At 39.0% G+C, this 27,819-nt stretch overlaps 1 long non-coding RNA gene across 1 annotated transcript in view; it reads right to left on the bottom strand.

Annotated features, from left to right (window-relative positions):
- Positions 1-8,025: 8,025 nt before the first annotated feature.
- The window catches only part of LOC140688388 (uncharacterized), a 30,579-nt gene continuing 10,785 nt past the window's right edge, over positions 8,026-27,819 (bottom strand). The window contains exons 5-6 of the long non-coding RNA XR_012063032.1: positions 27,551-27,635; positions 8,026-8,172 (exon numbers count right to left, since the gene is read on the bottom strand). This is a non-coding gene — a long non-coding RNA (uncharacterized lncRNA). The remainder of the gene's footprint in view (positions 8,173-27,550; positions 27,636-27,819) is intronic.

Here is a 27,819-nt window from a genome sequence, read left to right as displayed (position 1 = left end):
CTGTATTTTCACAGCCAATACACCAGATCTCCCAGATAAGTCACAAATCTGCCCTTAAATAATGTGATGTAGGAACAAGAGGCATAGTAGTTGACAAACTGGAAGAAGAACACCTTCATGGCTATGTTGTTCCCATAGTCAGTCTGGTCCTTGGGAGCTCTGCAGCTAGAATAAAGGAAAGTTAAGTCTGCAAAACTGTGAACGGCTTTGAGACCCTAATCAAAGCCACGGACACATTAGTTAACACTCTAAATATGTATATATATATATATACACAATTCACACTGTTTTCATTTAAGCTGTTTTGAATTCCTTAACATAGCTACTATGTTGATTCCAAGTGTAAACACTGTTGTAAGAGTTTCTCCCACTATGAACGCAATATCCCACAAGGCAAAAAAAAAAAAAAGTCAGCCATTCCTTAAAATTTATAAGCACAACAGTATCAAATGGGCAAGAGCTGTCCTCTGTCAGGTGTAAGTTGACAGAAAACTACTTTTAAACATCCTGCTAAATGATATTCTCTTGTCTCCCGGAACGGCAGTAAGGTAGGGCTATTGAAGAAAGTAAACAAAACACGGGGCAACTTGCTAGAAGCATTTGGGGAACATAAAACGGGTCATCCTCCTAGTTCAGAATTTGAATTGGTCTTAGTGTTTTCAGAAGATGACCCCTGAACAGATCACTGGGAGAAAGACCCAGCCACATGCAGCGTGTGGGAAGCACTTGGGCCGCTAAGCCGCTGGGTGGGATACAAGCCAGTGAGAAAAAACATTTATTATAGAAGCCACAGCTGATGAGAATGGAGCTACACTAACATGAACAGCATGGGGGGAAGACACACAAAACTGTGATTACCTGTCCTCTCCGTAACGCACAAGCAAATCTGCCACTGGAACCACGACCCTCTTCCACTTATTTGCAATACAAGATTATTTAATTTCAACAATAGGGTACATGATCTAATGTGATTGAAATTATTATTAAGCACTGACCTGTTTACACAGAGCTTGGATATTCTAATGCTTCCTTTGCCCCTTTCACTAATGCAAAGCTGGAGCTAATTCACTTCTCCCATAGGCTAGAGAAAGTACACTTACACTTGAAGTTTTCTAAAGACTGTAATGTACTGGAATTGAAGTGCCTAAAAGGTACAGTCTCTGTTTTGACCTTGTTCTAAAGCTGGTGTAGAAATGACCTAAGCTGCAGGAGGAGCTTACCACAGTCAGTCATCATGATTGCCACTTTCTCATATATGGTGCTCAGGGTCACGATGATGATAAAACTGATGAGGGAAGCAGTGATGGGTGTGGCCCACCTGCACAGTCAGGTACTTCTGGATTGGGTCTCTTCCATTCAGGTTCTTGGGAAGTTTTGCAGAAAATGCTATGAACACTGAAAGTCCGTAGACATTGATCCCAATAACTGAAGCAATGGTCAACAGGACCTGACAACCCAAAAACCCAGCAGCATGAGACTCACTAACGATCGTATTCTTACACAGAAAATTTGCCCCCAACCCACGCTTAAACAGACAACATGCATGGGCTGTAAACCTCACATAAATGTGAGAAGAGATGTAAATCGCACATAAATGCCACAAGAGATGTGAATATCAGGCATGTTAAACTTTAGGGGAGGAAGAATGAAGGATGTCAAAAAGAATGAGCACATCCACTAATGTAACATGCTGACAGCAGGAGGAGTTGTGTGCAGGGCATAGGGAATATATGGGAACTCCACTTTCTGTGAATTTTTCTGTAAACCTAAAACTGCACTAAAGAAGGAAGCCTGTTAAGTATATCTTTAAATGGGTGAAAATGGAGTAACTGGTGGCATGTTCTCTTGGAGACAAGTCTGTGATAGCAGAACCAATGAAAATAGCCCTTCTATGTCTATAGAATTACTTAAAATATGAACTAGTTGTAACCCATGAAGGGGATACGCTTCCTTTCAAGGGAGAACCTATCACTGATTCAGGGGCCAGCAGGTAGTAGATGTTGTCTTCATTCTGAATAGGACCAGTGAAGCTGTGGACATGCCATGAGGGAAATAGTGGAAGTGACATCAGATCTCTGCTAATGGAAGCTTCACATGTTTTTCATACTCCTTGAGATCTTAAAATGGCAGGTATTCATACTCCCTGCATTTGCACAAGATTCACGTCCCTGATCCATTGTAGTTCTGACTGTGTGGACCCAAGGGCAGTGGGGGTGTCTGAAGCATAATTTGCACGTGGCTGATAGGGTTTCCGCTCCTCACTAGGCAGGTTTTTTCCTGGCCACTGAAAAATGCACATTAAAGATCCCATTTTTAAACTGTTTTCCTTCCATCTAGCTTCTTGGTCATTGTCCAGAAGCATGTACTCAGTGTCCCTGGCTGCTCCTGCTGGCTGCCTCAGAGAGAAAGCTACAACGAATGTGAATTTCAAGACTAAGTGAACCACATCATGTTATTTACAGTAACAGCGGGCGGCTGGCTTGCACCTGCAGGGGAGAGCAGAGGGGGTGTTTACAAGCCCCTCCTGGAGCCACACTCCTGCATCTGGATCCCAGCTCCGATGCTAGCTGTCGGGCCTTGTGCAAATTTCTTAACCTCTAGGGGCTTAAATCTCCTCACCCACATAATGGGGGGATAATAATAAGAATTTATAGGACTATTGTGATGAGTCAATTGTTTACTAATTGTGAAAACAATTAGAACATTAACCACAGGCATGTGAAAATCTCTACCTATGTATTAGCACTGAATATGGTGACCAAAGCCTTAAAAAGTTGTTTTTCTTAGTTTTTAAGCCATCAGTTTGTAGAGAAAGCATTTTATTTCCTCCTCTACACTCTTTCATCATCCTTTTCTTCACAGTTAAGGCTTCATGCTTGTGAAAGGAATAACTTTTTGGTGTGTGTGTGATTAAATGTGAAAATTAGTTAAGGCTGAGAAAAGTGTATTATAGAAGGTATATTAAGCTTTGCTCTCTTGTACAGCACATATAGGCCATTTAAAAAGTATGAATTTTTAAAAAGTCTGCATAATACTTTTTTAATTATGTATTAAGTAATCATAATAGTTAAGATTTTTAAATGCTTACTATTGCTTCAGAACACATCTATTTTTCTAAATCCTCACAATCACCTTGTGGGGAAGGTAATATTATATCTCTTTTACAGATGAGGAAATAGAACCACGTGAAGATGATGCAATTTGCCCCAAATGAAGCAACTATTAAGTGAAAGAACTGAAATACTCAAAGAGCCCAAAGACACACTAACTGTATAGCACTGTCTCCTACATGGTCTGCGGAATCAATTCTAATTCATTTCAGAACTTTTACAAACTTGACACATTTCCATTTTCCTTCCAAGCACTTAATGGGTTCAATATTTCTTAAGAAACAGGAAAGCTTTCCATTCTCCTTCCTCAAGTTTCTTCCTACTTATCATCTTTTCTGATCATAATTTTAATATTTGCTCATTAAAGAAAATTTGAAAGTACTCAGTGGTGGACAGGACTACTGTCCTGGATCTGTCCCCAGTCTTAGAAGAGGACCCAGATTTAGCTTTAGGATAAATAACCTCCCTTCTGTTTTCAGTCCTGTGATTTAAGCTCGATTGACCCTCTCTTTCTGAAGTACCAGAGGTAGATCTCAGTTGGCTAAAGGCTAATAATACCCCTCATTCTATTGGCCTCACACATGATTTAAGAATTGGCAAATAACCCATTAAGAGCCACTATTATGTGAGGAGATACGTGCTGGTGCCCATGTGAATGATAAGCTTCCCCTATCAAGAAAGGAAGCTGCCAAAAGAGACCTCTCTTGGTTTGGATGGATGATCTGGGATGCTGAGTGCCTAGAAGCAGCATGCTGAGACATCCTTGGACACAGAATAAAGATAGGACAAAAGTAGCCCTTGACATCATCTGGGCTACAGTAGCTCCCCTTGACTGAAGCCAGACCTCAGACCTGAGGTTTTCATTTACAGGAACCAACAAATCCCATGCATCCCCATTTTTTGGTTGTTGTTTAAGCACATTGGAGATTGATTTTGTCATATACAATCAAAAGACTCCAACTCTGAAAATGAATAAAAAATAAAATAAGAAAAATGCTTCTACCTGTTGACATAATCCCTTCAGAACTGTGCATTGTTTGTATATTACAAATCACTTTATATATTAATTTTATTCTCAAGCTTATCATAAGCATAACACTTTGACTTGTCATAAAATATTTTCCTGGACACACCATTTCATGGCTGCATAATATTCTACTATGTGAAGAGTTGGAAGAATATTTTGGCTGAGATTTTATATATATATACATAAAAAAGTATGTCTGTGACTTGCATCCATACTGACTTTTCCCTGCCATTTTGAAATAATTCCTGATTAAAAGTTTTTCAAAGTAGAATTAGTGGATTAAAGCATATGAATATTTTTGACTCTTGATATGAAATGCCAGACTGCTTTCTAAGAAGGCTGGAAGAGTACACCAGAAATTAACACAGCATTGTAAATCAACCATACTTCACAAAAAATGTCCAGTAACCTAGGCTTGGGATTGGTGATCACTGGCACTTCATCCTCATAAACAGAGCTGTGTCAGTTGAGAGGTGGAAAATTATTTCATTCTAACGTGAAATGACTGAATTACCATTGGAGTGTGACATCTGTTTTTTCCTTTGTGAAGGTGTGTTCATCTTTTCTGCCTTCTACGCTCCTGAGATTTTTGGATGTTACCTTTGAAGTGATCTGAACTCTCTATGTATTGATGGAATTAGTCCCTTGTCGGATTTGTAAACAAATAACATCCTCTGGTGTTTTGTTTAAAATTAGGATGCTTCTGATGCATGGAAATCTGTATATATTTTCCTCTGAAACTTACTGCTCATCTAGAGGTTGTATATTCATCCATATTTATTTCTAGTTTTTTTCTAATTGTGTTACTTTTTTAAATCTTTCTGGAATTTATCCCAATATATGGTTCACTGTATGATTTCAATCTTTTCTTTTCTCCCCAAGTAGCTAACGTGTTCCATTTACTGAATAACCTTTATTTCTCTCCATATTTGTAATGCCTTCCATTTCTTATATTAATTTATTATTGATATGAGAGTCCATATCTGGACTTCCTGTCTATTTTCTACTCTGGCTATTCTTGAACTTGCAAACCTCTCATTATCTTATTTATTATTATATTACTAATATTATTTTATTCACAATAAACCCCAAATCAATTTTATAACTTCTAATACTTTGGAGATACGATCTTTTAATCTAGAATCATGTGATTGAAGCATCTTTTATATCTTTCAGTAGATTTAACTTTTATTTATTTGATAGTTCCTACTATCCTTTTGTTAGGTTATTCTTAGACATGTTACCTTGGCTGTTACTTTTGGAAAATTTTAGGATTCTTCATGCCTCCATCTGGTCTCTTAATCAAACCCTGGAGAATCCTAAACCACTGATCTGATTTGAATAAATGAGGTGAAAAGAATTGGGGGAAGCACTGTGAGCAGAAGAGACTGTGGAACCTCCAGAGTGGCACCCTGGGTTGGCTCAGATGTTTTCTGGAAAAAGTTTTCTCTATGAGACTACATATTTCCCAGCTTGACTTTCAGTTTTCTCAGCATTTCACATTATATTTTAAAAAGTCTGTGGCAGGTTCTTACCCAGAAAAAGAGCACTTGCACAAATGGTTATATGTATACATTTTCCCCAGGTGGTAAAAGGAACACGCTCTTCTTCCTAATTAAACAACAGGTTTAGTCAATCAAGGGATTACACCAATGAAATGATTTTTCTCCTAACAGGTCACTAAATCTTACACATAATTTAAAAAAAATAATAATTTTCAGACATAGTCTCCTTATTTGTTGCTGAATGGGTTTTTTTCCTTTTTAGTTTTTTTTTCTTTTCTGTTAACGATGTCAAGCATACAACAAAATAAGTATAGTGTCCATTTTAATACTATTTTTTGAAAATACACATGTGAACAGCAAACTGTTTCCCTGCCATGGTCTGAGCTTAGGGGTCTGGGTACCTGACGAGGCCAAGGTGTAAAGCTCTACTCCTGAGCTTGTCTTGGATTTCAGAAGTGACGGTAGTGACAGCTGAGAGTCCGTGCAGGACAGAACGTTTCACAGGTGTCTGCAGCTAACTGGTCTCCACTGTGTGTTTCTTCGTTGAGCTTTATGTATTAATTATCTATAACTATGAACTATTAGAGTTTCCATTTTAGAGTTTATATTTAGATTTTTTCTTTAGAGATGATATCAGTAAGACTCAAGATTTACCTGGATTATAAAAGCAGATATAGTATAATAATAGCTGTCACTAAGCACATGGCCCTTCCTCTGTGCCAGGAATTCTTCCAAGTAGATTCTGTACATTAATTCGACCCGTCCTTACCACAGTCATGAGGAATCAACTCTCTTATTCTTATTTTATAAGAAACTACAGCACAGAGAATTTAAGTTGTCCAAGATCACTCAGGAAGCAAGCTGCTGTGTTCAAATATGGATTTCGGCAACTTCATTCCCAAGGTCTCACTACCACAACGCTGGCCTCTCTGAACAATGGAACATGCATTCGCAATAAAAGTTAAACGCTTCAATTAAAAAACTAAAAAACAAATTAAACAATTTTAAATAAGGAAGAACGATAAAGTGAAATGTGTCTTCATTTTCAATTTTTCAACAAGAATGTTCCAATGAAAATTTACACTTATTAGTTGGCAATTTTAAATTTAAAATTGTCAGTTTAAGTGACCAAAAACTTTTCTTCAGTATTTTTTGTATGCTGCCAATATGATACGCTTTTGTTTCTCAGGACTCAAAAACATTATGAACATCTAATTTTGTCTAAGTTTCAGCTTTCATCTCTGAATGTACAGTCTTTCACCAACATACGCTTTGACCCCCATCTTCAGTTGTAAACAATGGGAACTATTCATAATGGGGATTATTACAAGCTTATTACATTGTAAAAGACAAATGTCACTTTCTACTGGTAGCTGAACCACATTTTTTTTCCATTTATAAAAAGAGGAATTTGACCTGCTTCCTCCAGACGTTTTCAGTGCAAAAATTCTGTAGATCAGATTCAATTTATAAAATCTATAGTTGGAGATATTTTAGATGCTCCTAGTAAAAGCATTTTCTTTCCAAGAATAATTCATGCTCACAACCTACTTTCCTGCTGCTGCTGACTGCAAGCACCATCAGCTCTAAATTATCTCAGCTGATGGAAAGAAGCAATAATACAAATGACTCAAAAATTATCTTTTCATAGCTCTGAAATGTTGATACAAAGATACAGAGTTTTATTTTTTTACTTTTGCTACAGGAGTGGCAGCAATAAATTTACATTTCCAATTATGTAAAATGCCTAGCTCAAACACTGCTCAAATACTGATGGCACCTCAACAAATGTTTCCCTGCTTCTTCTACACTTTCTCTGACTTTAGGATGAGAGCCATGCTGCTTTGTGCACATCCCAACCGGAAAGGGGAGCAGTGAGCGGGGCTTAGTTCAAGACAAAGGGGCACCTAGTCTACGATGATAAGGAGGCCGCAATAATGAAGGCACATGTGAAAAAATGGGAGTCAACTATAAAAACCAATGTGTCTTTCCTTCTACATCCATGTAATAGCGGCCAATTTTTTTTTGGATTTTTTTATTAATGTTATGAAAGGATACAAATCAATGCCTCTTTTCTTATACACTTATACCAGACTTTTTTTCTTTTTTCCATTTTTACTGTTATTGTGAAGGAAGGACCACACGTCTCTTCTGTGTCCACCATTCCAGGCAGTGCTCCTTCACCTTGACTGCACATTAGAATAACCAGAGGAGCTTTAAAAACTTCCTTATGCCAGAATGCACACCAGGCTACTAAGGACCATCAGAGTTTGCAGTGATGGAATCCAGGCACCAACATTTTTTAAGTTCCCCTGGTGATTCCAACATGCAGCCAATGCTGACAAGTCCAGAAGTAAACAGACTAAAGTGCATCAAAACAGCGCCCGTTTTTCCTGGGTAATCTCATCTATCTCCACGTGGGGACACCGCGCCTCCTATTCTGGCCGGACTTGTTCTTCCTGCTCAACCGTGTCCCATTCGTACTCAAGTTCTGCCTGGAGCCGCTTCCAGAACTCCAGAAGTAAGGTGACTAACAGAGAGAGAGAACAGTAGATGTGGATCTTCAGTGATGACTGATGTTTCAGAAATCTGTACTTAATATTTATTACCCTTAAAACTTTGGTAAATGGTTAATAAACTCAAATTTTATTTATAGACGATACTAAAGAGAAACATGAGTTAATGCCTTTTTTAAGAAAAAAGGAAATGTAGATAATTTATTGAACTTTTGGAAACAGACTATCTAGCTCTCTAGCTCAGGGGAAAGGTATTAACGTGATGCTCAGAGGCAGGTGACTGTGTCTCACACTAAAGTACCTGCTACCAGCACATTATGCCCACTAAAAACACAAATATTGGGGGAAGGATGGGTATAGCTCAGTGGTACAGCACGTGCTTAGCATGTACAAGGTCCTGGGTTCAAGCACCAGTACCTCCATTAAAAAAGAAAGTTAAAAAATAAGCACAAGTAACTGTCATGATTTAAAAGCAGTGCACGGTCCACCGTCCAAGTCTTCTCCTCACATCCCTCTTTCTCTTCTGTCCGAAGGGCCTGAGGGTGGGGAAGGGGATGAGAATGCTTTAGTAGCCCCTGCATTTCTATTTTCCACCACCCCAGTCACACAAAATTAAAATAATATTCTTAAATATGGAAAAATGCCATTTTCCTCAATCTTCGGTAGAGAAATTTTTAGAATTCATCATTCTGTTTTAAGACTCGTAACTTCAAATAGTAGACAAAAACAACATGACATGTTAATTGAAAATGTGGCTTCAGGGTAAATCCCCTAAGCCCTTCTTCCAACCAGACTGTTACCCCTAGGCCCCAACTCTAGAGAGATTCCAGAATAACCACTGTTCCCTCCACCATTATACCTGAGTCTCTACCACGCTCTCAGAATAAAGGGAAAAAAGGCACAGTTCCTGCTTCCAGGAACTCCTAGGTGCACAGGAGTCACCGTGAAATGATGGCTGAGAAGGCGTGTTAAGAGGGCTTGGATAACAGTCAGCAGAGGGTGCTCAGGGCAGAGAGATGGAACTGTAGCCAAGGCTCTCCCAGAGGAGGGAACCACTGTGCTGAGTTCTGAGATGCCCTAGAAATGATCAGGTGAAGGTATAATGTTAAGGCCATTTCTCCCTGGGGAGCTGTGCATGCAAAGGAGGGAGGCCAAAGAGAGCCAGGTCCCTTCCAGGAACTGCAAATAGTCTAGAAGTGAGCACAGGGTGTGGGAGGCACTTGAGGCAACCAGGTGGAGAGATCACAGGTGCACATCACACAGGATTCTGTGTGCCTCCAAGGTAGAGGTGACATACAAAGTGATCTAGAAAGAGACAAGATAGAGGCAGAGAGACATATTGGCAGGTTCTTGTGAAGGCCTGCTGAGGCCCCGCCAGGAGGAGAGAGGAGAAAACATTTCAGCAGGTGGACAGATTGGCCACAGGTGTGATGGAAGTGCAGGAAGAGATCAAAGATGCCAGCCAGCTTTCTGGCTTTGGCAGTGTCCTAAATTATAGTGCCATTCCCTGAAATAAAAAGGGCAGGAAGAGGGGTAAGTCATGAGAGGATACAGCTGATTCAGTTCTGGCTGGGTGCCTGTGGGCTCCAGGAGAGATGTCCAGTAGGCAAATAAAAGTCTAGAAATCGTGAGGAAGTTCTAGGCTGAGCCAAGTAGTTTTCCTGTTTCAAGAGGCTAATGGGTGTGAGTGGACAAGCTCAAGAGAAGAGGTGTAGAGGGGTAGCTCTCACCCTCCTGCACATGGGAAGCATCTGGGAGCCTTTAAAATATAGTGCGCCCCAGCCTGGAGTGGGGTCTTTGTACTCTTTATTGTTTTTTAAATACTTCTTTCCTTTTTTGGGGGGTATTTAGCTTTATTTATTTTAATGGAGGTACTGGGAATGGAACCCATGACCTCTTGCATGCTAAGCACGTGCTCTACTACTGAGCCGTACCATCCCCACCTTTTTTGTTTTTAGGCATTAGCTCTACTGATCAGTAAGGGCTGAGAATCAACCTGTAGAGAGCAGAGAGCCTTGTGGGTAGAGATCAAGGAGAAGCTGCCCAGAGCCCCGCAGACCCCACCAGGGGCAGCCGGAGACGCAGGGAGCCTGGGACGGGCTGTGAGGAACGTGAACCCAACACTCCCCAATGGCGAAGACGACAAACATGTTTCAAGCACCCACTTCCCAGCAGTGTTTGTTCTGACTTTACTAGTTTTCCAGTAATACTGTGTGAGAATAGAAATAACCTGGACACAGGGATCAAATTCAAATGCTGGTTCTGACCATTCTTAGCTGCGTGATTACTGATTAAAAGGTTACCCGTCTGCCACGTGTAAAATGGGGGAAATAGAACCGTGCTTGTGGGCTGCTGTGAGCGTAATGCAATGACACCTATAAAGGCCCTCCTGACTCTCAGACGTAATTGCTACTATTGTCCTCATTTGGGACACCAAGAAACAGAGGTGCAGATAGCTTCAAACATTTGCCCAAGATGAGGGTTAGGGTCAGGATTCAAGCCAAAGACTTCGTGGATACACAACCCAGGATCTTACGAGCAACACGGCACTGCCCAGCCTCCCTGCTGCAAAACCTGCCTCCCTTTGTCTCAGTTCCATGGCGCCTGCGCTGCACAGATGTCCTCACTGCCTGCCTGCCGGCCCGGTGTCTGACCCTGGCACTCCTCCCTCCGACCCACGCAGCGCTTCCTTGGGCACACCATCCCCCACGAGGCCATTGCTGTGGCTACTCGGATGTTTACACGGAAACGCAGGTGGCAGCCCAGCTTTTTGCTATAGCTGCTGCTGTCAGTGGAGGCAAAGAGCTCACAGTTGGTGGAGGAGGCCACTTCTGGTCTCCTCCTTGGCTGGAGAGCTGGATGGAATCTAGTTTCCCTCTGCAACTTAGACATCCTGCATGAGAGCTATGTAAGGCCTTCTGGCCTCTTAACATAGAAATGATACCCCCGCAATCGTACTTAACATTGTAACCTCCTGGCCCCACCAGGGAGCAGAGGCCATGGCCTGTTGTCCACCAAGTTTTGTTTCCTTGCACGACAGCTACAATGGGGTGAGTTAACACCGGATCAGAAAATCTACAAAGCCCTCGTGTACAATTTCCTGACACTTGCAGGTCACCCAAATACCACAGATCCTCCAAGTAAACAACTAGTAAGAGGAACTGAGATGGTTCGTCTGTCAGACCCCTGATGGCAGGACTGATTTGGCCTCTCCTGCTCTCAGGATGATCTGTTCTCCTTCTGTGTGCCCTTCCCTGAGGGAAAGAGACTGTTCTTTGTTTATGGGCTAGGGAGTATTTGTGGCTCTCTGACCAGAATCTTCAAAATAGAGTTCTTGGTGAGAGTGGAAGCATTGCACCCACGTCTCATGAGCACAGCTACCCAACAGTCTCATCAAGCCAAGACTGTGGCCAAAACCATGGGTCCATGCTGTTGAGTGTTGGGTCTGGAGAGCAATGCCTCCACCACTGAGAAGCTGCCGCACCACTTGCTCCCTTGCCCCCATCCAGGGGGAGGTGACGCATCCATGGGATGAAAGCCTTGAGGGCACTTGGTGACTGTGGACCAAGCTGTGACTGCCTGGTCCTGTCCGCCATGTGACCCATGTTAGCCTCACATGCAGAAAATCCCTAAAGAGACCCCTGCTTGAATGAATGGGTCACCTATAAGCCAACTGTCCTCGGGCCGCCTAAGAAGCAACACAGTGTACACAGTGAGCCACCCACTCAGTGATATCCCCAAGGCTCACAGCTCCCTAATGTGACACCAGGTAATCCCAGCAAACAGACGGCCCTTACTTTATAATTGACAAGAATTCTACTGCCAACAGTGCCTTCCACCTTCCACTTATGAAGTTTTTTCCTCTCTATTCCCTGCTCTGCAATTGTGCAATCAGTCCAGAGCTCCTTCATGAGACAGGAGGGAAGGGGGCAGGGCACAGCCATTAAAAGGGTGGCAGAGCCATTAGCACCGAGACGGTGGAAAAGTCAACTCCCAGTAGATCTTGAGCTTCAATACACACTCACCGAAATACCGCTGGATGCTAAATGGCACTCACACAGGTTCCAGGACAGGTTCAAGTCTGACCATAAAAGGTCAAAGGATGAGTAGTGGCCCAATTTCTGGGAATCCCAACACCTTCCACAAAGCGGTTGGAATATTCCTCCCACTTATTAGCATATGAAGATACTGAGTGCATAAAAACTAACAACCCCACACCTCATGGCTGCTCTCTCTGCTGAGGGAGACAGCCCACACTCTGTCTGTGGAGTGTGTATCTACTTTTACTTTAAACTGGAGCACCCAAACCCCACGCCTCATGGCCTTTCTCTTGCCTTCTGAAACCGCCCACTCTGTCTGTGGAGTATATATCTCTCTGAATAAATCTACATTTACTGAACTCTGGCTCTCTTGAATTCGTTCCTGGGCAAACCAAGGACCCACACTTGGCGAGGTACATCCCAGGGACCCAAGTAAGACCTGGGATACGGCCCGTCCTCTCCCCCATATTTTCCTGTATCATACATTCCTTCCCAAAAGATCTCACCTTGTGCACTCCAAAATAGACAACACTCATGTGTCCTGACCTGGATCTGCTTCTGCATGTATCATTTTTTATGTCCACTAGAATGTCACCTTCATGAGGACAGGGATTTGGTTCTGTTCACAACGGAAGCACCAGCACATAACAGGTGCTGGAGAAGTGTTAGCTGAATGAATGAGCTGTGGGAAGTCCTGGGATTTCCACCTGGAACTCCTAGCCAGTTGGGCCCCAGCTGACCCCAGTTGCTCCCTGCTACTCATGGCTGACCTCTTGCCACCACTCTCTGCTCTGCCATCACCTGAGCCGGGATGAGCTGAGATGATCACACACCCCGGAGAGCATGGCGGATGGTTCATGAGGTTGCAACACATTCGCCCTCTGACTGCCAGGGGTTACTTAGGATGGAAAAACTGAAGGCAGCACCATGTGCACCGCCCTACCCCACAACTCACTTGAAGCACCAGGACTGCACACAGGGGAAACGCTGGCCCTTTCCAACCTAAGGAGAGGAACTATGGGTGAGAAGAGGGCCTCTGTCAACTAACAGTCTCTTCACAAGCCCAGTCTTAGAAAAGCTCTTTAAAAACACTTCTGGTATCTTCCTTCTGTTTCTGTAATCCCGCTAAATTTTGTCATTTTAATCTACGCATCAAAAATACAGATGTTTTTGAAATCTCTATTGATTTTCAATGAAGAAAATCCTCAATTTCCTTCTCTGCTAAGAAAATTACTGCACTTTATATAAAAAAAAAAGCAGCTTCCTTTCATGAGTTTCTATCTTCAAACACCTAATTTCACAAGAATCAGTGAAGCAGAACATGAAAATCACACTGTGCTTTATCACCTACAGGTGGGCAGGGATGAAATGAATGAGTACTGATCTCATGAGATGGGAAGGCTGGGGCTCTTATTCCAGCTACAGATGGAAGGGTCCATATCTGTGTGGGTGAGGAAGGACCAAGGACGAGAAACCAACATTTTCGTACCCATTTCTCTTTTTCAGAGTCCCAGACAAAACACTGTGATTTTATCAACAAAACAAGAACATCTGCACCCTTCTAAAAGCACCCCCACAACTTTACTACTACACACGACACTCTGTCACTGACCGAAAGGCTGATGACAGCCAAGAAATTTGCAGGGATCTTATTCTGTACTCATCCCTTTTTGTCTTTGGGACCTCAGGAAATTTGCCTCCTCTCCCTGAGTGTCATTTTCCTCAACCTTCAAATGGGAGTGTAACAGTCATTCATTTGCTCAGTGTCTATTTGACAACAGGAGACGGCTTATGAAAACAACAACAAAAAAAGCAAAACAGCAATTCTGATCTGTGCTGTCTTCCTCCTCCTCCCTGAACATGAACTTACAGGGTAAAATGGCATCTTTCACTAAACCCCGAACTTAAGGAGCAGTTCTGATAAGGAAGTCACAGAACTGCCGTGTAACTGAGAAATGACCTGGTGAAAAAGAATGAGTTACCAGCAAATCCTCAAAACACGTAAGGGTGCAAACCCTGGGAGCTACAGGCATGGGTGAGAGTTCCTTAGTTCCCCATTTCACAACGCCGAGAATTTTTCAGGGTCCATGAAAGACACAGCCCAGTACAACCACGCCATGTTTTGGAGTACACCGAGGCCACATCGCTGCTGACATGCACTTCTGTGTGTCCCAGAGCAAGAGCCCTGGGCGGGGGTCACTGTGTTTGAGGCTGAACAAGAACTTCCTGTTCTGTCTCTTTTGCTCTCTCTCTTCCTGCAATAAAACAACAAGGACTATGGTGGGGAGCACTGCACCCACATTCTCTGGCAAACCACACACTAGGCAGCTCTAGATGATCTGAGAGAGGACCCTTCAATGAACATATATACACCAAAGTCAGGCAGAAGGCTGCCTGTGACCTTGGGAATCCAAACCATCTTGTCCTGTTAATCAGCATATTACACATCTAAAGAACGTGTGCACCAGATGAAGACAATGCCTTAGACAGCATTGGCGGTTATGTCCAGCAGTGTCAAAGGACAAGTCATGCTCTGGTAGATGGGAGCATTTTGGTTGCTTTAAGTTTGCTACTGAAAGGCTGGTACATTTCATTGGGCCTTGAAACTCCAGACCTCTTTACTCACAAAGGCAGACAAGTTAGGTGAGCCAGCTCAGCCTTTATTCCAACTTCCTAACCAAAAGGCTATGAGGTTGAAAATATATTTCTCAGACTCTTCTGCAGCAAGGGCTCCAGATGTGGCTTCAAAAATGCTCATCAGAGATTGAGATATGCAAATATTAACTACTATATATAAAAATAGCTAAAATAACTAAATTTCTTCTGTATAGCACAGGGAACTATACTTAATATCTTGTAATAACCTTTAATGAAAAAGAATATGAAAAGGAATTCATACATATGAATGTGTATATGAATGACTGGAACATTGGGCTGTGCATCAGAAATTGACACATTGTAACTGACTATACTTCAATTAAAAAAATACATATAAATATAATGCCCATCAGCAGCATCTGAGTGTCACTGAAAGCAGAAAGCCAGATGAATGGAGGCAGAGGTGGTTGGAGGAACTACGTTATTTTGCTGGGGTAGATGCAGCCGGCATGTCAGAGATCTAGAAGGAATGCTCGCAATAGCCACTAACTGATCTGCAAGTGAGTTAGGGTAACAGCTTCCTGAAATCCTCCCCACCCGTCCTGATGAGTCAGGTGTCTGGCGTTTCTCTGGAAATCACTAGGCGCAGTCTGGAACTCAAAGGTAAAAATTAGAAACTGCAGTCAGGCAGCAAAGGGCCTGGCAGGATGCGTTGGACAAAAGTAGGTCAGAATCAACAAGGAATGGGGAGGGGATAGAACGTGTGCTGAGGACCCTGACTTCAGGGGTGGATTGTCTGTGTTGAGGACTCTGAGTCAGTATGAGTAGATGGATTGGTGTGGACTAAAATGGTGGCCATTTTTCAGATAAGTGTGTGATTTGGACTATATTTATTAGAGGAGGGTTTTTCCCCTTCAACATTGATCATTTCTAGGGAGCAGAAAAATATTCTGCCACACAACATCTAAGTGCAAAGGAGATGCTACGGGATGATGGTAGTATCAAAAATTTCAGTTCTGCAGTTCCAAGATTTCCTTAATGAGGTTAACAGCAGTTGATACTTAAAATAAAATAAGGTACTTATAATAAAGACACCATCATATGTATATATCCTTAAAGATATACATATGGTGCTATAAGTGGGCCTGAAATGTGTTCTGCATTCTAAAATCCGATGAAATAAAATCAGTAGCTCAATATGCCTGTCGGCTCAATAAACATGATGTAGCTAATGATCACAGAAAGCAAGATCAGCTAGGAAATTTCAGATTTGTCTTTTCCAGTGTCAAAGTTAATATTTTTTGCTTTACTTAAAAGCATTTTTTTAATTACGGCTGTCAGCATCCTTTGGTATATGGGGTTCAGTAGATGTGTTCAGATGTTCTAGACAGTGAATCAGAGCAAAGACTGAGGTTTAGACAGTAGTTAAATGTCTCACCTGTGTGATCACCATCCACATATTGCTATACTGAAAATTCTTAAAAGTGAGATCTTCATTAAAGCAACGAAAAGAGAGGGAAAAAAATAGCCACAGAGTAGTGGAAGTTTTGTAACGTGTAAAAATGACAAAGGGCTATTCATGAGCATATTTTTAAAAACCCCTACCCTTTAATAAGAAAAACAACAAATTGACAACAGGTTGCACACTGCTCCCTGTAGGAGAATCCATGCAGATGGACTCATGTGAATGGGGTTGGAGCTGTAGAATTAGTTAGTCTTGCAAGAAACTCAGTTAAAAACAAATGCAATTGGGATACACGTCTAGAATATCTGAGTAAACATCTTGCAAAACTTACTCCTCTATGAAGCAATGACAATGGCAAAATTTGTCAAAATTAACCTCTGCAGAACTCTGGAAATTAAACCAAGGCTTCCAGCAATACGGGGAGTCTTTATTTGAGAAAAAAAAAAAACCAGCAAAATCTTCATAAAGATAGTGAGTTATGTTGCATTGTAACTTGATCTACCCCATTCCTGTATCCTCACCTAAATGTTGGACTTTAAAAGCAGTAGTCTCACAATCAAGGTAGGGGCAGAAGTGATTTAAAGTTACCCAAAAATTCCGCCCCCAGAGAGCTGTCACTATGTGACCTGTCACAAACTCATGCTGTGCAAACAGCCCGTCCCCAGGGTGTGTGTGGGAAACAATCAGCAGTGAGTATCTAACATTACAACCGCCTGAGGCAGTGGTACCAGCAGAGGCTACCTAGGTGCTGACTAGGAAACTAAGAAGGCAAAATTGAGTAATGAGACGTTCTGGGGGTGGAGGTAGGGTTAAAAATGTCCAAAAAAATTCTGAGAATTGTAGAAGGCAATATACATGTGTGGCACATGGTAAGGAAAGATCTGAGAAAATCCTAAGCCTTCAACTTTGACTGAACTTGAGGTTCTGCATAAGCAAGAACTAAAGGCTACGGAAGAGCTGCAGACTGCCTGCCGGTGCTGAGGGCATCCCTCAGCACGCAGACACACAGCCACCTGGCAACAGCTCAAACGATTGGCTCCAGGCATTGAAAGAAATCACTGTCCAATCATTATTACAGTGATGGCAACTAGGCTTTCTGCACACACACACTGATCTCATGGTCATGCATGATAAAGAATACAGACTTTACAGAATTTGTTCAGGAAAGTAACTAAATAAATAGCAGCAGCAGCAATGACAATGAAAGCAACGATAAACCCTGGAGATGAGGAAAATCAGGCTTTCAGATCTGCCACATTGTAATATTTTAAATGTCCAGTTTTCAACAGAAAATTAGAAGATGTACAAAGAAACAGAAAAGTTTGCCCATAACAGAAGGGGAAAAAGTAGTCAATAGAAACTCCCTGAGGAAGCCCAGACACTGGACTTACTAGACAAAGACATAAATAAGCAATTACACATATGTTCAAAATACTAATAGAAACCATGCCTAAAGGATTAAATTATGTGCACATCTCATTGTACAGAGAATATCAATAAATAAAATTTATAATAAAAACCAACTAGAAATTCAAGAGATACAAATATAATGACTAAAATAAAAACTTCAATAAGAGGTTTCTCTGTAGATATGAACTTGTTGAAGAAAAAGTCAGTTAAATTAAAACTACTGAGATTATCCAGTCTGTGGAACAGAAAGAAAAAGGAATAAAAAAAAATGAACACTGTGTCAGAGATAGGTGGGACACCATCAACAATACCAATACACACATAATGGGAGCGCCAAAAGTAGGGAGAGAAAAAAAGGGGGAGAAAGAATATATAAAGAAATAATGGCTGAAAACGTCCCAAATTTGATGAAAACATTAATTTGTACATCCCAGCAGCTCAACAAACTCCACGTGGTATAAACGTAGAGACATCTAAAATAGGCACATCAGATTCAGTGTGTCAAAACACAAGAATAAAGTATCTTGACAGCCAAAAGAGAAAAGTGGCTCAACATATAGAAAGGCTCCTCAGTAAGACAGTTGATTTCTCATCGAAAACTATGGAGACCAGAAGACAGTGGATGGTATCATCAAAGAGATAAAAGGAAAAGACTGTCACCAAGTATTTTATAGCCAGCAAAATGATTCTTTAAAAAAATTAAAGGAGAAATTAAGACAAAAACAAAATCTGAAAGAATCCATTTCTAGCAGGACTGCCCTACAAGAAATACTAAGGAAAGTCCAGCAGGTGTAAATGAAGGGACACTCACCTGAAAAATAAAGAGCACTACTACATGAGTAAAAAAATAAAACAGTATAAATCAAGTATTACATGTAAATGTTTTGTTCTATTTGATGTAAAAGACAATTGCATAAAACAATACTTATGAAACTGTGTAGATGCGCTTATAAATGCATAAAGGTGCAATTTGTATGACAGTCACAGCATGAGGAGGGGGAGGGAAAAGACTGTTACCAAAGCAAAGTTTTTGTGTACTGTTGAAATTAAGTTGGTATTCATGTGAACTAGATTGCTTTAAAACAAGATGTTAATTATAATCTCCAGGGCAATGGAAGAGAAGGAGGAGGAGGAAGAGGAGGAGGAGGAGAAGAAAAAGATAAAATAAACAAATTAAAATGACACACTTCAAAATGCTTACTTTGTACAAAAATGTGTAGGTAATAGAGGAATGGGAAAAAAAGACATATAGAAAGTAGACAGCAGATATAACTTCAACCTGATAAGAAATTACATTAATGTAAATGAATTAAACATTCTAATCAAAATACTAAAGGCAGAAATAAATGGAATAGACAATAGATAAACAACAGAGAATAATCAACAAAAGGAATAGTTGGTTCTTTGAAAAGATTAATAAAATTGACAAATTTTATCTAGTACTGAAAAAATAAAAGAGAGAAGATTCAAATTACTAAAATGAGAAATGAAAGGAAGGATGTCACTACTGCCCTTACAAAAATAACAAGGAATATAAGGGAATACCATGAATAATTATATAGCCAATAAATGAGATAACCTAGATGAAATGGATAAATTCCTAGAAGTACATAAATGACTGAAGTTAATTCAAGGAGAAGTAGAAAACTCAAATAAGCCTACAGTAAGTAGTGACTGAAATAACAATCCAAAACATTCACAGAAAGAAATGCTAGGCCCGTATGGCTTTGCTGGTGAATTCCATCAACTACTTAAAGAAAAAACAAAAACAAACAAAAAATGCTTCACAAATTCGTCTGAAAATAAAGAGGTGGGCACACTTCCCAATTCATTCAATGAGACTAGTATCACACTGATACAAAAACCAGACAAAGGCATCACAAGAAAACTAAAGACTATCTCTTATGAATATAAATGCAAAAATCCTCAACAGAATACAAGCAAATCCAAAACAGTAACATATAAAATAGACCACCATTAAGTGGGATGTATCCAGGTATGCAAAGGCAGTACAAAATACAAAAGTCAATTCATGTAATACACCATATTAATAGAATAATGGATATAAACTAGGAATAGAAGAGAACTTCCTCAACTTGACAAAGAACATCTATGAAAAACCTGAAGCAAAGATCATACATAATGCAGAAGCACTGAATTATTCCCTCCCAAAATCAACATTGTACTAGAGGTTCTAGTCAAAGCAATCAGACAAAGAAAATAAAGTCTCTAGATTAGAAAGAAAGAAATAAAACTGTTTCAATTCCAGATGACATGATATTATATATTGAGATCACAAGGAATCCACAAAGGAAAAATAGAGAGAATAGAAAAAATCCTCTTAGAATTAATAACCCAGTCTGACCAAATTTGTAAGACACAAATCAATATATAAAAAGTAATTATATTTCTATCCAACAGCAGTGAATAATCTAAAAATAAAATGAAGGAAACCTTTTCATTTACAATAGCATCAAAATGAATAAAATAATTAGTAATATTAAGAAAAATATGTGAAATACTGAGAAAAATATCTGAAACTTGTATATTGAAAACTAAAATACTACTGATAGAAGTTAAAAATGACCTAAAATAAATGGAAAGCTCTTCTGTGTTCATAGATCAGAAGCCTTATTATTGTTAGGATGGCCATTGTCCTCAAAATGACCTATATATTCAATGATGCTCTGGCTTTTTGGCAGAAATGAACAAGCTGATCCTAAAACTAATATGGAAATGCAAGATACCCAAAATAGTCAAAACAATCTTGAAAAAGAACAAAGTTTTGAAGTTTCCAAATTCAAAACTCACTAACAAAACTGTGATCCATACAGTGTGGTACTTGCTGAAAGGACAGAAAAATAGATTGAGAGAAAAGAACTAAGAGACCATAAACAAAGTCTTACATGCAGCCATTTAATTTTTGACAAAGGTGCCATGACAATCCAAAGGGGGAAAAAATAATCTTTACAAAAATGATGCTGGGACACCTGTACTTACACCTGGAAAGAAAGAAAACTGAACTTTTATCTTAACACCATTTATGAAAATTAACTCAAAATAAATCACAGACTTGAAAGTATAAAACATTTAGAAAATGAACAATGAGAAAATCTTCAGGATTTTGGATTACAAATACTTGTAATATATGACACCAAAAGCACAAACAACAAAAGAAAAAAAATTAAGTAAACTGGAATTCAGTAAAATTAAAAACTTCTGTGCTTCAAAGGTCTTCATCAAGAAAGTAAGAAGACAATCCACAGGATGGATGAAAATATTTCCAAAATTTTCCCTGATAAGGGACTTTTATCCAGAATAGATAAAGAAGGCTTAAAACATGACAATAAAAAGACAAATATAATTAAAATGGGCAAAGAATTTGAGTAGATGTTTCTCCAAAGAAGACATACGAATGGGAACTAAGCACATAAAAAGATGTTCAACATCAGTAGGCATTAGGGAAACAGAAATCAAAATCACAATGACATACCACTTCATACCAACTAGGATGACAAATATACATGATATATGATATATAAATATGAATCTATAAACCCATTAATAAAAAGTGTAGATGAGGATGTGGAGAAACTGGACTCCTCATACATTACTTCTGGACATATACAATGCTTCAGTCACTTTAAAAGCTATATTAGCAATTCCTCAAAATGTTAAAAGTAGAATACATCCCAGCAATTCCATTTTTTGATATATCCTGAAGAGAAGTGGAAATATGTGTTCACACAAAAACTTGTCCATGAGCATTTACAGCAGAATTATTCATCATCAACTGATGGATGGATAAGCAATGTGGTGTATTTATAACTATGGCATATTATTTGAATACAAAAAGGAATTTGGGTATTGATATATGCTACACGATGGATGAGCCTTGACAACGTCACACTAAATGAAAAACGATAATCAAAAAAGGCAGCATACTGTTTGGTTCTACTTATATGAAATGCCTAGAACAGGCAAACCCATAGAGGCAGAAAGTAGAGTGGTGGCTGCTGAGGGCTAAGGGAAAGGAAGGTTAGGGACTGACTTACTAAAGGGTACAGGTTCCTTTTGGGGGTGATGGCTACACAAACCTGAAATGTACATAAAACCCTAATGCACACTTTCAAAGGCTGCATTTTATGGTATGTGAATTATATCTCCATAAACCTGTTATTCTTGAAGCTGAGCCCACCTATGGAGCAATTGACACAGCACTGACTGTGGCATCCAGATGGGGAGTGACCCACCCGCCCACCGCAAAGGAGAGCAGCACCTGACCCAGTGTTGGAGGGGCACAATCTTCTTGCCAATGGACACTGTGAGCAGCACAGACAAGGGGACCAAGAGAGCAAGCTGAGTTCATGAAACAGGGTGAAGACACAAAGACCTCTCAATAAAACCATTAAGAGCATTCAGTCTCTAGGAGAACACATCTTTGTTTTTTAAATCTTTTTATACCTGTTTTATTTTCTATTAGCTTTTTAATCTTTACTTTTTAAACAGTTCTATACGTTTACAATTCTCATTTCATTTTTAATTCTCTTGGATTTGATCTGTTATTGATTATTCACAGGTTTTAAATATTGTGTATTGATTTTTTTCTTCTTTTTATTAAGGTTTTAAAGACATCTCAACTCGATTCCTATTCTTCTTCAACTTGCTCTTCTATTATTGATTATACAATGTTTTCAAACCTTCTTTTCCTCCATTCTTTTAAAATTCTCTTTCTCTCTCTCGTTTTTAAGTTTTATTCCAGCATAGGCCTTAGATAGATAAAGAAATAAACCCCTTTAAGGGCCACAAAAGATAAGTGATACTCCTTAAGCCACAGTGCCAGAGAGATATGAGCAGTTGAAGAAGCAGAGGAAGTATTCCCAATTAAAAGAGCAAGAGAAATCCCCTGAAAGTACGATCAATGAAATAGACATTGATGGCCTACTAGATCAAGATTTCTAAAAAGAAGTGATCGAATTACTGAAGGAACTAAAAGAGATAGTGTTTAGAGACATAAAATATGTCAAAAACAAAATAGTAGCTATAAAGAAGAGCCAAGTAGAATTGGTAAATTCATTGGCTGAAATGAGATCTGACCTAAAGGCTGTACAAAGCAGGCTAGATAATGCAGAGGAACGAATAAGTGACCTAGAAGACAGGACAACAGAAAGCACACAATCAGAACAGTTGAGAGAAAAAAATAAAAAACAATGAAAACAATATAAGGAACCTATGAGATAATATAAAGCATGCCAATCTATGCATCATAAGAGTTCCAGAAGGGGAAGAAAGAACAAAGGGGATGGAAAAGGTATTTAAATAAATCATGAATGAAAAATTCCCAAACATAAAAAAAGAATCAGACACCCAAGTACAGGAGGCCCAGAGGTTCCCAAACAGGAAGAGCCTAAAGAGACTCACACCAAGACATATCAAAATCAAGATGGCCAGACTGAAGGATAAAGAAATGATCCTAAAGGCAGCAAGAGAAAAACAAAGAGTGAGTTACAAGATAAGTCTCTCAGCTGATTTCTCTACAGAAACACTACAGGCCAGAAGGGAGTGGAAAGATATATTCAAAGTCCTGAATGAAAAAACAGATGCAGCCTAGGATACTTTCTGCAGCAAGGCTATCCTTTAGAATAGAAGGAGAGGTAATGAATTTCACAGAGAAGAAAAGCTAAAAGACTTTAGCAACACTAAACCCATGCTAAAAGAAATATTGTAAGGTATACTCTAAATAAAAAAGAAGCAGGATGATACAGAAATGAGAGCTCATAACTGGAAAAGTGATAACTACCATGAATTACAAATAGAATAAACATGAAATTGTAAAAGAAGACATCTAAATCATTGAGTGGGAGAGGGAAGCAAGAAAATATAGAGTATTTTTTCTTTCTTCTTTTTTCTTAAATTTTTTATTCTCAGTAGGATGGGTTTGAGATTACATTACTATATGTTTAGTACACACAGTTACAGTAATTGGTTAACAGACTTACAAAAAAGTGTAACCACAAGCCAAAACTTACAAGTGAGTCACAAAAACTAAATAGAATCCAAGATAACACAAAGGAAAATTACCAAACCACAAAAGGAAGAAGAAAGGAACAAAGAAGAAATACGAAATCAACTGCAAATATAAGTTCAAAATAGTAATAAACACTCATTTATCATTAATTACTCTTAATGATAATGAACTAAATGCTCCAGTGAAAAGACAGAGTGGCAGACTGGATAATAAAGCAAGAAACTTCAATAAACTGCATACAAAGAGACATACTTTAGGGAGAAGGACACATATAGATTGAGAGTGAATGGACGGAAAAAGATATTCCATGCAAATGGAAACTCCAAAAAAGCAGGTGTAGCGGTTCTGATTTCAGACAAAATAGACTTTAAAAGAAGGGCCATAAAGAAAGATAAATAAAGGCATTTTATAATGATTAAAGGAGCAATACAAGATGAGGATATTACAATCATTAATATATATGCATCCAACATGAACACCTAAGTACATAAAACAACTACTAACAGAGATAAACGGGGAAATTGATGGGAATACAATCATTGTCAGAAGTTTTAACACCACATTAACATCACTAGACAGATCTTCCACACAAAAAATAAATAAGGCAACAGAGAAATTAAATGATACAATAGAAAAATTAGATTTAGTGGATATTTTCAGAGCATTACAACCACCCAAAATAGGATATACATTCTTTTCAAGTGTGCGTGGAACATTTTCTAGGATTCATCATGTACTTGGTCACAAAAGAAGCCTCAACAATTTTAAGAAGGCAGAAATTATCTCAAGCATCCTTACTGACCACAATGCCATTGAAACTAGAAATCAACTTCAGAGAAACAAAGCATAAAAAAAAGGAAAGCATAGAGATTAAACAACATGTTATTAAAAAAAATGGGTCAATGATGAAATCAAAGTTGAAATTAAGGAATACCTTGAGACATATGAAAATGAAAACAACCACAAAAAACTCATGGGACAAAGCAAAAGCAGTGCTAAGAGGAAAGTTTAGGGCGATACAGGCCTTCCTCAAAAAAGAAGAACAATATCAAATAAACAATCTAACCCACCAGTTATAGGAACTAGAAACAGAAGAGCAAAAACACCCAAAAGTCAGCAGAAGGAAGGAAATAATTAAGATCTGGGAGGAAATAAATAAAATAGATTCAAAGAAATAGAGAAAATAATCAATCAAACCAAAAGCAATTTTTTGAAAGAGTAAATAAAATCGAGAACCTCTGGCCAAACTCACAAAGAAGAAAAAAGTGAGAGCACAAATTTGCAAAATAAGAAAGGAAAATGGAGAAATTACAACAAATAACATAGAAATATAGAATATCATATGAGGATATCATGAAAAACAACATAAAAAAAGGGATAACCTAGAGGAGATGGACAAGTTTCTGGAAACATATAGTCCACTAAGACTGAATCAAGAAGAAACTGACCACTTGAACAAACCGATCACTAGGAATGAAATCGAATTAACAATAAAAAAAAAATCCCTACAAATAAAAGTCCAGAACTGGACAGCTTCACCAGGGAATTCTACCACACATACAAAAAGTACTCATACCAGTCCTTCTCAAACTCTTCCAGAAGATTGAAAAGAAGGAATATTCCCAAACTCATTCTATGAAGCCACCATCACCCTGACACCAAAACCAGGCAAAGACACCACCAAAAAAGAGAATTACAGACCAATATCACTGATGAACACAGATGCAAAAAAATCCTTTCCAAAATACTAGCAAATAGAATCCTACAGCACATAAAAAAGATTATACAACATGCTCAAATGGGGTTCATCTCAGGGACACAAAGGTGGTTCAACATATGCAAATCAATCAATGTAATACTTCATATCAACAAGAGAAAGGATTAAAACCACATGATCATTTCAATAGATGCATAAAAGCTTTTGATAAAATTCAACACCCATTTATGATAAAAATTCTCACCAAAGTGGGTATTGAGGGAACATAACTCAACATCATGAAAGCTATATAAGACAAACCTACAGCCAGCATAGCACTAAATGGTGAAAACCTCAAAAGCTTCTCACTAAATTCTGGGACAAGACAAGGATGCCACTATCACTACTCCTATTCAACATAGTCTTGGAAGTCCTGACCATAGCAATCAGGCAAGTAAGAGAAGTAAAAGGGGTCTAAATTGGAAAAGAAGAGGTAAAAGTGTCACTACATGCAGATGACACGACACTATATATAGGAAACCCTAAAAGGTCCACACCAAAACTACTAGAGCTGATTGAAGAATTTAGCAAGGTAGCAGGTTACAAGATTAATGTTCAAAAATCAGTTGCATTTCTTTACACTAATGATGAATCAACAGAAAAAGGAAGTAAAGAAATAAAACACTTTAAAATAGCACCCAAAGTAATAAAATTTCTAGGAATAAATCTAACCACAGAGGTGAGAGAATTATACACAGAAAACTATAAACCATTGGTGAAGGTAATTGAAGAAGACTTTAAAAAATGGAAAGGTATCCCATGCTCTTGGATTGCAAGAATCAATATTGTTAAAATTGTCACACTGCCCAAGGCAATCTACAGATTTAATGCAATCCCTGTAAAATTACCCCAGACATATTTCATAGAACTAGAACAAATCACAATAAAATTTATATGGAACCATCAAAGACATAGAAATTCCAGGGTATTACTGAAGAAAAAAAAGAAAGAGCCTGGAGGAATAACTCTCCCAGACTTCAGACAATACTATAGAGTTACAGTCATCAAGACAGCATGTTATTGGTACAAAAACATACATATAGACCAATGGAACAGAATAGAGATCCCAGAAATGAACCCACAAACTTTTGGTCAACTAATCTTCGACAAAGGAGGCAAGAATATACAATGGAATAAAGACAGTCTCTTCAGCAAGATAAACATAAGACAAGATACAATAAACCTCCTAGAAGAAAATACAGGCAAAATATCTGACATACATCTCAGAAATGTTCCCTTAGGGCAGTCTACCCAAGCAATAGAAATAAAAGCAAGAATAAACATATGGGACCTAAAGAAACTTACAAGATTCTGCACAGCAAAGGATACCATAAGTAAAAAAAAAGACAACCTACAGAATGGGAGAATATTTTTGCAAATGAAACTGACAAAGGCTTGATCTCCAGAATATATAAGCAGCTCAAATGACTTAATAAGAAACAACCAAATAACCTAAACCAAAAATGGGCAGAAGACCTAAACAAGTAATTCTCCAAGGAAGACATACAAATGATCAATGGGCACATGAAAAAATGCTCAATATCACTAATTATCAGAGAAATGCAAATCAAAACTACAATGAGGTATCATCTCAAACCAGTCATAATGGCCATCATTCAAAAATCCACAAATGACAAATGCTAGAGAGGCTGTGGAGAAAGGGGTACTTCCTACACTTCTGGGTGGAATGCAGTTTGGTGCAGCCACTGTGGAAAACAGTATTGAGTTCCCTCAAATGTCTAGGAAAAGACTTGCCATATGACCCAGGAATCCTGCTCCTGGGCATGTATCCTGAAGGAACCCTACTTCAGGATGACACCTGCATCCCAATGTTCATAGCAGCACTATTTACAGTAGCTAAGACATGGTTACAGCCTAAATGTCCATCAGCGGATGACTGGCTAAAGAAGTGGTATATTTATACAATGGAATACTACTCAGCCATAAACCTGACAATATAGGGCCATTTGCAGCAAAATTGATGCTCCTGGAGAATGTCATTCTAAGTTAAGTAAGCACGGTAACAACGAATAAAGACAAGTTACCCACAGGTACAGTTATTTTGATTAAAATATCCACACAGAAAGCAAGTCACCCCCACGACTGCTGCCAGGAGGAGCATCTGAGTGTAACAGCCCAGCCAAGCAAAGTAGATTCCGAACTTCTCTCCGTAGAATTTCCTGCAGAAAGACAGAAGGAAGTTTCAGAAGACACGCATAATCACTCTGTAGCTTCATCCTCATGTTAATTTATTTTTTCTTTTTGGGGGGCATAATTAGGTTTATTTATTTGTTTTTAAATGGAGGCAATGGGGATTGTACCCAGGACATCATGCATGCTAGACATGCACTCTACCACTGAGCT

The sequence above is a fragment of the Vicugna pacos genome, chromosome 22 (genome assembly GCF_048564905.1).
Source record: "Vicugna pacos chromosome 22, VicPac4, whole genome shotgun sequence".
Taxonomy (NCBI): domain Eukaryota; kingdom Metazoa; phylum Chordata; class Mammalia; order Artiodactyla; family Camelidae; genus Vicugna; species Vicugna pacos.
Note: the sequence above shows the minus strand (reverse complement) of the source record. Positions and strands in the feature narration are given on the sequence as shown.